This window comes from Peromyscus maniculatus, chromosome 16, assembly GCF_049852395.1.
Source record: "Peromyscus maniculatus bairdii isolate BWxNUB_F1_BW_parent chromosome 16, HU_Pman_BW_mat_3.1, whole genome shotgun sequence".
Classification (NCBI taxonomy): domain Eukaryota; kingdom Metazoa; phylum Chordata; class Mammalia; order Rodentia; family Cricetidae; genus Peromyscus; species Peromyscus maniculatus.
Genome location: NC_134867.1, coordinates 16,100,400 through 16,114,451, shown reverse-complemented (window position 1 = coordinate 16,114,451; position 14,052 = coordinate 16,100,400). Strand labels below are relative to the sequence as shown.

At 44.9% G+C, this 14,052-nt stretch overlaps 1 protein-coding gene and 1 pseudogene across 11 annotated transcripts in view; one reads left to right on the top strand and one right to left on the bottom strand.

Moving 5' to 3' along the window:
* The window catches only part of Fyn (FYN proto-oncogene, Src family tyrosine kinase), a 200,511-nt gene that overhangs the window by 43,789 nt on the left and 142,670 nt on the right, over positions 1-14,052 (top strand). Inside the window, exon 1 of one of the 11 annotated variants that reach the window (XM_076552429.1) lies at positions 5,975-6,116. The exons of the other annotated variants lie outside the window; for them this stretch is intronic. The gene's annotated coding sequence lies outside the window, so the exon portion shown is untranslated. Of the gene's footprint in view, positions 1-5,974; positions 6,117-14,052 lie in introns of those variants that run through there. 11 annotated transcript variants of the gene reach the window in all.
* LOC102905185 (tubulin alpha-1B chain-like) lies at positions 10,909-12,207 on the bottom strand (annotated as a pseudogene).

Sequence of the window (14,052 nt, the reverse complement as noted above, 5' to 3'; positions counted from 1 at the left end):
TGGGTAGCCTGGTGATGAGGAGCTTCCAGCTTCAGACCAGTGTTTCCTCATCAGGCCGAGGAAGGAAGAATGTTGTCTGGCCGGGTCTTGTGGACTCCTCTGAAGGACTTGCTGTCATAACTCCCTCTAATTGGCCTGCAGCGTAGGTCTTAAATAACTGAGGGATAGTTGGGAGCACTGTAATTGTGGGTAGGCAAAGCCTCCAAGTGCTTTGTCTTTCACAGACCTCAAATGTGGCTATGGTTGCTCTTTCTCCAGGACAAGCTCACGAAGTCCCAGGCTCTGTTGATCTGAGGGAGAGATGGCATAACCCAGCCCCGAGTGCCGAGGGCTGTCATTTCGCTACGCCCTAAATTAGCATGGGCTGCAACAGTCGTAGGGAAGCTAAGAGACGACAAACTGCCGTCGCTGTGATAGCTTTAGAAAGCTGCCTTTGATGTCGATAAGGATGGGGAAAACTCATGCCCCAAAGTGTCTTCAAATCAGCCTGCGGTAAGGTCGAGGAGTGCCCGGCTTCTTACCCCACTTGACCAAGAACAGATAATGACCCCTCACACGGTGGAGTGAGGGCCTCCTAAGTTCTGAGATCTTTAGATGAAAGCTGCCACTTACGCAAAACCGTCATTATTCCGTGGGGCTTTGCTGTTCTGTAAAGAAAGGTTATTGTTTCTTCTCTGGCGATGAGGAGCCTTTGCTTCAAGTGAGTTCAGAGCCGGCCTGTTTCATTGGCCCACACACACCCAGGTTCTCTGTTTCCCCAGGATCAGAGGTGCATATGGAGACACAGAGAAAAAGTGCAAGGGAAAGTCTGTGTAGACTCCAGAAAGCTGCTTCCACTAGCCTGTTTTTTTCTCTGCACATCCCTAAGAGGTCCCTTCCATTGTCACGGGTCTGTGACTTCTACCAGAGTTTAATGCAGAATTCAGTGTCTAATTGTAAAGCAGTGCAGGGTGGCTGGTGTGAACAAGGTGCTGTTCTGAGGATGTGGGTTAAATAAGTGAACAGGGTCACTTCGCCCAGTTGGGGAAGAGATGCGACAAAGGCTGTGACCACTGAGACTTCAGAGGCAGGCTTAAGAAGGCCATCTGTTGTACACGGGAGCAAAGTATCCCGGTAAGGGAAATGGGGAATGGGTGCAGGCATGTGGTGGACACAGGTGTGTGGTACATGCAGGCACGTGGTGCATGCGGGCGTATGGGGAGGCTGTTAGCCTTTCCTTTGCGGTTTTCAGGAAAAGAAATCTATTTATTTTAGATTCAGGGTTGTTTGGACATAATGGGCATTATCATGTCAAGTAATAGGCTTCTTAGAAAGCTTTCTGCTTAAACAGTCTCATCAACTCTCTCATCAACCTCCAAGATATGTGTGTGTGTGTATGTTTATGTGTGTGTGTATGTGTTCTCATATGTGCCCACACATCTAGTTGTGTAAATCTATGCACATCCATACACGATACTACTGCCTACGTTCCAGTGGAAGCCAAAGCACGGAGATCTCAGCTTTGGGCATTTTTCCAACCCAGTTTTTAAAGGCCAGCTGGGATGCCATAGTAATGCAGTCCTCCTGTCCTGTGATTTTACAAGGGAAGAAACTGAAACACACAGATGCTAATGACTCACCAGAGCCAGTGAGTCGGGGTGGGAACTGGGCTTGGCTCCAGCCTCTGAGTGACCATGGCCACCTTCCTGTGCCTCCCCAGTTCCTCTCACCAGACCAACAGGCCGGTTTTCACCCTCCCCCACTTTTGCCTTGGATCACTTCCACCTCCACATTTGTATGATCAGTTTTTAAGAAATGGACAGGCTATTCACTTCAGCCCTTCTGTATCATTTTATAATGTTAGTGTAAAGTGTTATATAGTCGAGTGACAATAATTTCAAAACAGTAAATCGTTTACAGGGTTTCTCAATGCCATCGTAGGATACAGAATCTACAATGGGCCAAGTTTCCCTTTGTTCCTCCAGCGTCACCCACACATTCCAGCTCTTCTATGTGTGTCCCCAAAACTTTCCTAACCATGGCTCACTTTCTTACCACTTTTCTTCCTGATTCTACATCACAAAACAGCCAAGATTAGGAAGGATTTTCCCGAAGGGCCAGCAAAGGAAAGCTCCAGGGTCACATTGTGCTACAAGGTGACAGCATGGGAGCATGTGTTGTTCATTTCCTTCCAGCTGCTGACAGCTGTGTGCTTAGGCTTTCTTCTCTACCACCTCATGGAATGTATTCCTCACAGAAACGCTGTGTGGCAGCTGTTGATTCTTCAGTTAACAGACACAAAGTACCTGACCTAGGGAAGTGCTGGCATTGGAGCCCAGGTCTCTAATTATAAAATCATCCATCTTCTGGATAATGCGACCTCTAAATAACATGTTTGATACTCTACGTTCTGTCAATTGCCAGATCAAAATCTATGTGCTCTTAGCATTGAAGCAGTTAAATGTGTTTTAGCATCCATCTTGGAAGCATAGTAGCTACACTGAAAACTACAGCAACAGAACCCTACAAGTAAAGCCTTAGGAAGTAGAATTTTTGTCTTGTTTGAAAACCCAGTCTAAAGAGATCTAGCAACCTCTGTGGAGCTCTGTTCCAGCATACCAGAGGTGCTGGGCTCCTTCTGTCTCTAACATCAACACTGTGCTAGTGGTAGGTCTGGACAGCTAAGGCCACGCTTGCCATGCCCAGAGAAAACAACAGGCAGTTCTTCCTCCCAAGTACGGGAGGATAAAGATGGTTTCTGACAAATACATTGGTTCGTTGTGTGAACTTGTGGACTTGATGGGGTAGTAATCCTCAAGTGAAGCTTCACTGAGATGCATTCGGTGGCACCCCTGTGACTGAAGGCTGGTGCTGACTGGACAGGGAGTGTGGTGGAAAAAAGGATTGAAGAAGGGAATCGTGTAGAGAAGGGAAATGGTTAAATGCAAATCAAAACAGATACCAAAGCAAGTAAGATGAAGCGGCTGAGGCAGGGGGATAAGCCAGAGCAGGGCTGAGTGCCAGCTGAAGACGGGGAGACAGGAATGCATGGTGCACAGGGCAGGATAGGGAATCAGGCGGCAACCATGCCCTCAGTAGTGCTGAGTAGATAGGGCAGCCTCTGTTCTCTTCGAGGATGCCGACTGGGCTCTCTTACGGACTTCAGTAGACCGTCCAGTCTGGTATACCGAGAGGTGCCTTTCCACGTGCCTGAGATTGTGTTTGCGGCTCCAGCAGGAAGGTCACTTGCAAGTAGGGGCACTCCTTTACTATCATCCAGATTTGGCCCCCAATACACCAGGAAGACCAAAGGGAAGTCCAGTGAGGACCTGTAGTAACAGCTCACCCAGGGATGCTAGCCCAGGAGCCTTGACTAAACCCACATCTTAGAACAGATGTCTTGCCATTTTCTAGGGTTTGCAGGGAAGACTTTAAAGACCGCATGCACAAGGGTGTCAGCTCTTGATGATTTCCTTGCAGAGATGCTGTCCCGTTAAAATTGTTTTTCAGTGACCAGTGCTGTGACTTCCCAGTGACCTGCAATGACTTCATATGCCTGTTCTCAGGTCCTGAGGCACAGTGATACACTGAGCTGATTAAAAATAGCATTCTAATGAAATTGTTGGGTGTGTTGTAGTATTAGTCACATACAAATGGGAAGTTGTTTCCTGAGGAAATTTGATAAACTAAAAGCTAGCTTGAAGGTTCAGATATTTTGTGTGGGATTTTTCTGCCCTTCCTTGTGTTTCCCTTTAAAAATTTACCAGTTCATTGTGAGTCCCACCCAGACACATATTTTAACACTTACTACAGACCTCAGCTGTCTGTTAGTGTTAGCATGATGTAAGAGGTCAGAGCATGTGAGTGTAGAATCCTGAAAGGAGGAGGGGGAACTTTTTAATTCAAATGTTGATTATGATTAAAAGTATGGAAGAGCACCGTGTAAGTAAAAAGTTTTCATTCCTAAAAAGGGAAGAGGAAGGAATAACATAATTTAATCTGACATTTTCTTCTCAGCTTCAAGCCTTTAGGAAGTCTCAGTACTGAGGTAGCACACAGACATGTTTTGATTTTGTGATTATGTTTTTTTTGGCTTTGTTTTTGGCTTTGTTTTGTTGTTGGTTTTTTTCTTTTCTTTTTTTCTTTCTTTCCTTATTTTTTTGAGTTTTTTTGTTGTTTGTTTTTTGAGATCGAGTTTTTCTGTGTAGACCAGGCTGGCTTCAAACTCAGAGATCCACCTGCCTCTGCCTCCCAAGTCCTGGGATTAAAGGTGTGCACCACCACAGCCTGGCTTGTCGTTTTTTGCTTGATTGGTTGTTTTTATTTTGTTTTTTAAGTTGAACCATCATTTAAAAATCAAGATATCTCATATTAAAAAAAAATAATAAGCCAGTCGTGGTAGCATACACCAGTAGAATATGCTGGAGGAGGAGGAGGCAGGAGGATCACGAGTTTGAGGCCAGCCTGAGCTGTTACACAGAGAAACCCTGTCTTGGAAAACCAAAAATAAACAACAAATAAATAAAATATATTTATGGTCTCTCTTTTAAAACAGGGCGATTGCCATCTTGGAGACAGCCTTTTGGCTCCTCCCATAAGTGGCTCCTGGGCTCTGTCTCGCCCTTTCAGTCCCCACAGCTGTGGTCTCTGGCCACAGGTCCTGGTTGTCATTCACGAACGCATTATGATGAGAGTTTTGTAATGGACACGAAGGAGACAGTGGTCGAGTTTCGCTTGTTCCCAACGCACCCTGCTCAAGCATGTCACCTGTCCTGCGGCGCATGCTCGTCTGCGGCGCATGCTCGTCTGCGGCTCATTCCCCACATCCTGCTGCAGCGGGTGTTCCTGACATCACCCTGACACAGCCATACTCCAGATCAGAGGTGAAGAGCTGAGGCTCTCACCGTCAGAGGGTGGGCTGCAGTCTGGGGGGTGGGCTGCAGTCTGGGGGGTGGGCTGCAGTCTGGGGGGTGGGCTGTCGTGATCAGCACCGGCCTGTTTTACCTTGCTGCCTCCTACACTGTCTGCTTCAGTGATTTATTTTTTTATTTTTTTATTTTTCAAATATTGCACCAAAAAGTTACTTTTAAAATCAGATAATGTAGCAGTATATGAAGTAAAAACAAACTAAAGTGAAAAACTAGAGTCAGCAAGTGAATGTGGTCCTTCGGTCCCTTCAGTTAAATCATTCTAATTTGGCTTTGCGTGTAAAATTTATATAATAACTTAAATCTAAATTTCAATATTCTAAGCACCATAGTCAGGATATTAGTATATTTATTGTAAGTTACAGTTAATCTGCTTCTCAGGTCATTTCCTAATGATTTTGATTAATTTTGTCATCCTCATTTTTTTTTTTTTTTTTTTTTTTTTTTTTTTTTTTTTTCGAGACAGGGTTTCTCTGTGCAGTTTTGTGCCATTCCTGGAACTCACTTGGTAGCCCAGGCTGGCCTCGAACTCACAGAGATCTGCCTGCCTCTGTCTCCTGAGTGCTGGGACTAAAGGTGTGCGTCACCACCGCCCGGCTCATCCTCATCTTAATGAGGAACCAATAGCAGATCTTCACCACCCTGCTATTCAGAAGAGAAGTTTGCATGTCACCTGTTTTTGGTTGTAAAAAGTATTGGCATCTGGTGGTTTGGTTTTGTATATTTTAAACAAGTTTATGTTTTGGCATCTTTCCAAAGCAGATAGTATTGTGTATGCAATTCGTTTTTCATAAAAGTGTCATCTGTCTTTAAAGGAGTGTAATTGTACAGTGGTTGTGTAAACAGGGCTTCTATAAAACAGAGTCCCTTCAGTAGGAAGTAGCTGAGGCTCATGAAGCGAGCCTTGTCAGATACAATGTGAGTCTATTGCTGAGGATTTTCATTTAGTGTCCTGCTGCTGCTAAGAGCTCTGATTAAAGAAGAAAGCAAAGAAAACATCTACCATCTGATGGCTGTGGGATGCCTTCCAAGCTTGGGTCATGGTTATGCAGTGTGCTTGGCTTTATGGGCTGAAGAAAGTATCTTGGGTGTGTAGTTGATCCTCTGGTTTGTTAGAAGTGGATGAGTTTCTTACTCCTGCGTTGAAATGAGACTTTTAAATAGTCTCAAAAGCTCTCATCACCAGGCCGTCTGGAAGAGACACCAAGGGTGAGTGTGTGGGAATATTTTAAAATTTCATTTGGGTATTTAAGAAAGGTAGGGGAGGTCAGACTGTTACCAGGAGTAAGTTGGAATCATTGATCCTGCAATTCCCTACTTGCACAAACTTGAAAACTAAGTAAGCCTAAATTTGACATTAAAGAAACAGGAAACTGGATCTACAAAGGCCTCTGGTGTGTGTGTGTGTGTGTGTGTGTGTGTGTGTGTGTGTGTGTGTGTGTGTGTGTAAAACACTGAAGTCTGCCTCAGGGTTACAGCGCGGTAAAGCTCTGTTTACTATGGCGAAGGTCCTAGAGAAAGTGGGTCAAGAGCTGTGCTTAAGATAGGTGGAGAGGAAGAATTTTAGTGTCAGGAGCTGTCACCACACAACAGTTGGAGATCTAGTGGGAGACGCTGAGCCCCAGATTCCACGTTGGAATAAGAGTTCAAGTGACATGAACAGTAAAAAAAGAAATGAAGTGGCTGTGTCCACACAGATCCCCTGTATTTATAGAGTGTACAGGAATTTACAGGCTCCTCTGGGAAGTTTGATCTGACTTCTCTGCAGGATTGCTGGTGGCAGGCCGGCTGGGTGGAGGGCACTAAGGAGGCGAGAGAGAGGAAGGACCACTTGGCTTGCTCTCCGTTTCTGGGCCTCTGATGACAAGGAGGAGAGAGGTGGTCTCACTGAGGGTGGATCACAGTCAAGCTGGTGAAGGAAGTCAGTCAGTCTTAAGTCAGGCCTGAGGCTGGGGGCAGGGAAGGTCCGAGGTTGCTGGTGAACTTTGTAGGAATACATTTTTGAAGTCTGGTGAACCCAGGAGCCATGGTCACAGTGGGGTGTAGTGGGCCACTATGGGAGGTCCAAGGGACTGGGCTAGGCAGCTAAAGGAGTGGGAAAAGAAGAAAGTGCGACTCAAGTGATACTTGTAAATCAGAACTGCAGAAATGCCACAGTTTGTAAAACAAAACCAGACCAGCAGCCTGACAGCTGGAGGTCATGTTCTGTGCTGTTTATTTGCAGTTTCATCCCGTAGGAAATAACTGTGGCTCACATGTAGACAGCTCGTGTCGAGAAGGCACATGACGGCAGCTTCAGAGAAAACGAGTCAGCGGTGGCGCAGCAGCAGGGCTCAGGGTCAGGTCCTGTGGCGGAGGCAGCCCACAGCCAGGGCTCCATGTCAGCCTTCTGTGGGCCTCAGACAGTGCGGGTTGTAGGTCCACCAGCATCTCGTAAATGAATGGTACTGGAATCAATTGAGCACAGTTGCAAAGATCAGTCACTTCCAGTGGAAAGGGAACTTAGCACTCACACCTTGGGGTTATTATCATATGGCAACATATCTCTAAAAAAGAAAGAAAAATAGAGCAGCCAGTGTTGCTTAGTTCGGGAGTTCCTAGGCTACCTAGTGAGACCCTATCTCAAAAAGAAGGCAGGGAAAGGTATTTATGTCAAGTCATTAAGGCCATAGCCATTTGGATCAGATTAACCCAGCCAGCTCTTATGCCTCAGGCATGTAGAATGATTTGCATGTTGGGCACATGCTGTAGCTGTCTTCAGCAGCCCCCATTCCTGCTGGATGGCTACCACACCTGGGTGCTAGAAGGAATGCGTATAGCCATCGTAGTTCTCTGTTTCTCTCAACCCTCCATCTTGCCATCTCTGCCTAGGATTGAAAACACAAAGCTTATTCTCAGTATGGTGAACCCTGTGCTTCAGCCTGGCATGAGTAAATTTCATCACACTTCAGTTATTCAAATAAATGGCACCCAGCGTAGGACGCTTGCCAGTCACCGGTCCCTCTGTGTTCTTTCTGCCCTTCTCACAGTTGGCTGATTCTTCAGGGCACACGTGCAGAGATACAAGGTTTCAGAGGCCGGCCTGAAGCTGGCCAGAATCGCAGCCCAGCACTGTAGGAACCAGGCTAGCACCCCAGTGAAGGACACACATTGCTCTTGAGGGAATCTGAAAAGAGACACTTAGCTTTTGTTTATCAGGCAATGCTCTCATTTTCTCTTAGACTGAAAGAAAAGAATGATAAGGAACCATTAGTTATTAGTACAGGCCGTCTACTTTTACACTCATCCAGCCTCTAAGAAAAGCAGTATTTCTTTGTCAAATAAGTTGAGGTCTTTGTGTGTGGAGCTGACAGATGGAGACTATCAATGGTGAATACATTTAGATAAATACAGAGCCCAGGAGATCATCCTTGCGCTGTGCTGGTCAGCCAGAACATTAAGAAGGCCACACTCAGAGTGGTCAGGTACAGGGTGTGAAGACTGGTAAAATAGCTGTGTGGTCATCTGTGTGTGCAGCTGTTCTAAAATGCGTGTTTGGGGTGTGTTTATAGGAGTAACTCACAAAAAAGAGTACTTCAGATGCAGAATACCTGAGAAACCAGGAAGACATTATCCAGTTTGTCCCCATTGTCAATTATACCTTGATACTGTTCCCATCCTCCAGAGCTTGAGTGGTTGGGATAAACAGTTAAAGAACAGGACCTCTGCCAACCTAATAGAACGTATGTGGCTACTATTTGTGTGTCTGAAAAACGCAGAGGAAAAAGTGAAAATTGTCCAGACCCCTTCCTTTGCCCTAGGAATCTGCTTCTAGGGAGACAGGATTTCCTTCATGGGCGTTGAGCTCTGTAGGTTAGTTTACAATTGATTTCGAACACTTCGTGAAGCATTGTGGACTCTTGGTTGTTGAATATAGTTTTACATTACAATTTTGCATTATTTCAAGAATACTTTATTAGTTTCTGTAGTCAAACCCATGTAGACAAGTCCTGGCATGTTTAGTACAGTGTACCATTCCTTTAAAAATGGAAAAAAATTAATGTTTCTAGATCAGTATGACTGTTAATTTGTGTACAGTGCCAACTCAACACAGTAAACTGGAGTACTTTTCCCAAATCTGACGGCACAGCTAATGTTTCCAACTCTTCAAACAGTATATCCGTGTAGATATTTATATAAAAAGACCAGCAACGGCACTACGTTATGCATCGATAGCAGCAACAGCTTTCCCAGGTCCTGCACTCATTTGAACAAAATACAAAGATGCCCAGCACAGTCCATTAAGAAGCAAAAGTGAAAGAGGAAAGACAGCGCCTGAGCAGATGGCAGGGTTCTCTCACCCGGCAGCACCTGGCCCCATTAAAAACAGTTTCTGAATCATCTAGCTCATCCTCATATTTAAGAAAATTTTAAATTCACTCGTGTAACTGTGTCTTAGTAATTTATACATGGTGCTGTTCATTCACCAAATTTATTTTTATTTTTTGTTCTGGCCATGTGGTCGGCACTGTGCTGAGTTCTGGTAACATAGCAACAAGCTTCTGTCTCAGCGAATGGGAGTTTTTACTGAGAAATCATGACCTCGATATGATCTGTGGAGTACCAGTTCTTTGATTGCTTTTAATTTTATTCCTCCTAAAGAGAGTTTTTGTTTTGTTGTGGTTATTTCCTTCTTCTCGGTCAGGTTTGAGTTAAAGAAAGGTAAACAAGATGTTATAAATGTTTTTACTACCTTAAGTGGAGTTGGTTTTAACATTGATAACTATGGTTATGTTTCAGACCAGTAGTGAAACTTTCTTAGGTAAAATTTACCCTTTGAACCTAATTGTATTTCTGTAATTTGATTAATTTCTTTTTGTTTTCAAATAGGTGCCATAGTTTTGAAAATACAACAAAATCAAAGGCATTTAGAGAATAGCTAAAATAAATATTACAGGTATATCCAAGTGTATTATCTCCATTTAGCTTGCCACTTGGCTGGGTATTTTAGGTAGTGTTGGTGTATTTTTATAAGTATTGGGGTTCCTCTCCCCACCAGGCACGTGTGCAGTACCGCAGCAGCGTAGCAATCATGAGACAGTCCCTGAGTTCCAGTTCCCCACATCCTCATGCGGGAATTGCCTGCTTCTACAGGTACAGGGATAGTGGAACCCACCTTGTGACGCTAGGCAATTCTGTGAGACAAAGATGTCACATACTCTTGATGACACTGAAGATAATAAACACTATATTTATTCTCTTGTAGGGAAGTTTATTATATTGTTGGAAATTTCAGTGATGAGAAATACTCTAAAAGGGATAGAACTAACTCTTTTACCATCCAGAAATGTCGTCTGGCTACCTACTTTATAGAAGTGGGATTGTATTAAACATACCACATTTTTCATGAGAACACATGTGTGTATCTTATTATTCAGCAGTGAGAGGGAGTGGTTTCCCAGGTCGTTCCTCCTCCTCTTTCTCCTTTTTTTCTTTTTCTTTCTTTCTTTTATTTTGGAAATGGTTTGTTTGTGTTATTTATTTGTAACAAGTTTTATTAGACTGAAGATTAAATGTTGTTGAAAATATTTTAGACAGTTTAAAGTTATGAATGTTTTAGTTCTTCCTAAGTCATTGTTCAAATCTGCTGCCTATTATGCAGTCACAGTCAATAGTACGGCTGTTGTCTTTGTTATTTGGGGAGTGTTCAGACGGTTGATTGGCTGGAGGAGGGTGCCCCTGAAGACAGTCCACACAACCACTGACCACTGCTCCCAGGAGAATGCGGAGGGCCGTCTTGTAGTCTGAGTGCAACCTTCTAGGACAGGCATCCACTCTGAATCTTTCTAGAGTTTTCTTTTTCTTAAAGCTTTTACTTTGAGACATCATGGAAGAAACCTTACAGGAAAAGATAGATATGATCACAAAATGAACATAATTAGAAGCATCAATGTCTGTCAGCTAATGTTGAAGCCGAAGTCCCGGGAGTTTGATGTGATCCAGGGCCTGAAAGAATGGATCATTATTCCTCTCCTTCTTACTCACCCTCTCTTTCAACAGAATCCACACCAACTTCTCTTGGGCAGCCATGTCCTCCCGGGCCTCAGAACGCCCCATCCTCCATGCCCTCACCCACATACCAGTGCACAAAAGTATGCTTGGCATGCATCTGATCAAACTTGTGGTCTGGGCGAACCCAGGCCTTAGCAGTGGCTGTGGTGTTGCTCAGCATGCACACAGCTCTCTGTGCCTTGGCCAGGTCTCCACCGGTACCACAGTGGGAGGCTGGTAATTAATGCCAATCTTGAAGCCAGTGGGATGCTGTGGTTGGTCTTCATGGTGGCAATGGCAGCATTAACATCTTTGGGAGTCACATCACCGTGGTACAATAGGCAGCAAGCCATATATTTACCATAGTGAGGGGCACATTTCTCTGGTTGGCTGACTCAAAGCAGGCATTGGTGGTCTCTGCTACAGAAAGCTGCTCATGGTAGGCATTTTCAGCTGAGATGACGGGCATATGTGGCCAAAGGGAAGTGGATGTGAGGGAGGGCACCAGGGTGGTTGGGAATTCTGTCGGGAATTCTGTAAGATCAACATTCAGGGGTCCGTCATATCTGAAGGAAGTGGTAATGGAAGACACAATCTGGCTAATAAGGTGGCTAAGGTTAGTGTAGGTTGGGCGCTCATTGTCAAAGTTTCTGTGACAGATATCATAGATGGCCTCATTGTCTACCATGAATCAGAGTGTTCCAGGGAATGTATAGTAAGGATGGAACTGTAGGAAACCTGAGGGGCTGGGTAAATGGAGAACTCTAGCTTGGACTTTTTTCCGTAATCTACAGAGAGCCGTTCCCTCTGCAGGGAGGTAAACCCAGAGCCAGTTCCTATAAAAGCTGTGGAAAACCAAGAAGCCCTGAAGACCTGTGCATTGGTTAGCCAGCTTGCAAATTTGGTCCAAGACAAAGTCAGTGATCTCCTTGCCAATGGTATGATGGCCACAGGCATCATTCATTATTGGCAGCATCTTCCCTTGCCTGTGATGAGCAGCTCCGGGTGGAAGAGCTGGTGGTAGGTCCCAGTGTGAACTTCGTCAATAACTTTCAGGTTTCACGTTTACAAACATTTCTTGGGGCACATGCTTGCCAGTGCCTGTCTCTCTGAAGAAGGTGGTGAAGGAGTCATCTCCTCCCTCAATGGTCTCGTCACTTGTCATCTGACTGTCAGACTGGATGTCATGTTCCAGGCAGTGGAACTCCCAGCAGGCATTGCTGGTCAGGACACCAGCCTGGTCAACGTGGATGGAGATGCACTGACTCATGGTAGCTATGGGTTAGAAGGTGAGGGTGACAGAAGCAGACACCAGGTCCTGGTTACTGTTCCTGACAGCTAAGAGTTGAAGTAAGTAACACAGTGATGCTAGATTTTTTTAAAAAGGATAAATTTTATGAGATAGTTCAGTGAATCATCAAAATTAGAATATCAAAATTTTGTTTTAACCAAATTTATTTTAAGAGAAGCTAGTTTTCAGAGAAGCTATTGGGAAGTCTTTAAAGCACCTACACACACACACAGACACAGACACGCACGCACGCACACACACACACAACACACACACACCCACACACACGCACACATGCACACACGCACGCACGCACACACACGGAGGGAGAGTAAAGGGGGTGGGGAGAGAACGCACAAGATGCTCCAGCCAGGTCACTGCCCTGGTGCGGATGTTTCCTTACAGTTCCTGATTGACAGTTCCTCTGCACTCAGGCTCACCTTTTAACAGTCAGATCCCCATGGGTGCCTCTACCCTCTCTACAATGTCCACATGGGTTCATTTCAGTCTAAACTATCTTTGCTGATACTGTCCGTTCTTGCTAGAGATCAAGACTGAATTGGTTTAAGAGCTCATGCCAACTGAGTATTTTAAAATGCTTACTTCATTTAGCATGAGTCTTTGAAAATTTATCATCCGTGGGTGACATTCATAGTTCAGTTTTAGATTCTCTTAGTCTGATTCTACATCGTGTGTACTTGTATGTATTTCTATGTATTATGCAAATGAATTTTTAGTATGCACCTTTTCCTGTTTCAGGTCCTTAATTATTTTCTGTTTTTCATTGAAAGTGAATATGAAAATTTTAATTTATTATTTTATTTTATTTTTTGGTTTTTCAAGACAAGGTTTCTCTGTGTAGCTTTGCGCCTTTCCTGGAACTCACTCTGTAGCCCAGGCTGGCCTCGAACTCACAGAGATCCGCCTGGCTCTGCCTCCCGAGTGCTGGGATAAAAGGCGTGTGCTACTGCTGCCCAGCGTGAATATGAAAATTTAACTGTTAAACTCACTTTTTAGTGATTTTATACCCTTCTTTTAGCTGATTCTAAAGCTTTCAGTGGAAACAAGAAGCAGACCTCCACCTCTTCATGTCCAGGGGTTCCCTTTGTTTTGTGGAGAACTTGAGGCCACATGGGTGGAAGTGGCCTCTGCCAACTGACTCTTCCTCCTCCTCATTGTTTTGTCTTTGGAATCAAAATGTAATTCATACAACCCAAGCCGCTTTTAAAGTTTGCCCAATAGTTAAGTTTTATTTCCCTTCTTTTCTTTTTTGAGACAGTGTAGCCTGGAACTCACTCTGTAGCCCAGGCTGGCCTCGAACTCACAGAGACCTGCCTGCCTCTGCCTCCCGTGTGCAGGGGTCAAAGGTCTGTGCCACCGTGCCCAGCTGTTTGAAGTGTGTCGGGGATTTCTCCTAGCTTTAAGCTCCTCACTGCCAGTGTTGCACATCTCATACAGAACTAACACCTGAGGGGGGCAGCGAGGTGCCCATGTTGGGTAAGGACGAGAAATGAGAGCTCGCTAGAGCTGCTTCCAGGTGCCCTGCGCTCCGCTGCGGCTCCGGTCTCACTAGGGCAGTTCCTTGACACTTCTGTCGTGAGAACCTGGCAGTAGCGACTCCCTACCCATTCTCATGCTTGTGCAGGCCTTAAGGAAGACCTCTTTCCTCTGGTATCCTGGTGCCCGTGTGTATTCTTGGACACACACAGTGAGCTTGCCCTGTGAAGACCTTCACTGATTCACTGATGCTTCCTGGGAATCCTGTGCGTGACGGTTAGATCACCTCTGCTTTGTAGATGATAAAACTCAGGTCTGGAGCGATAA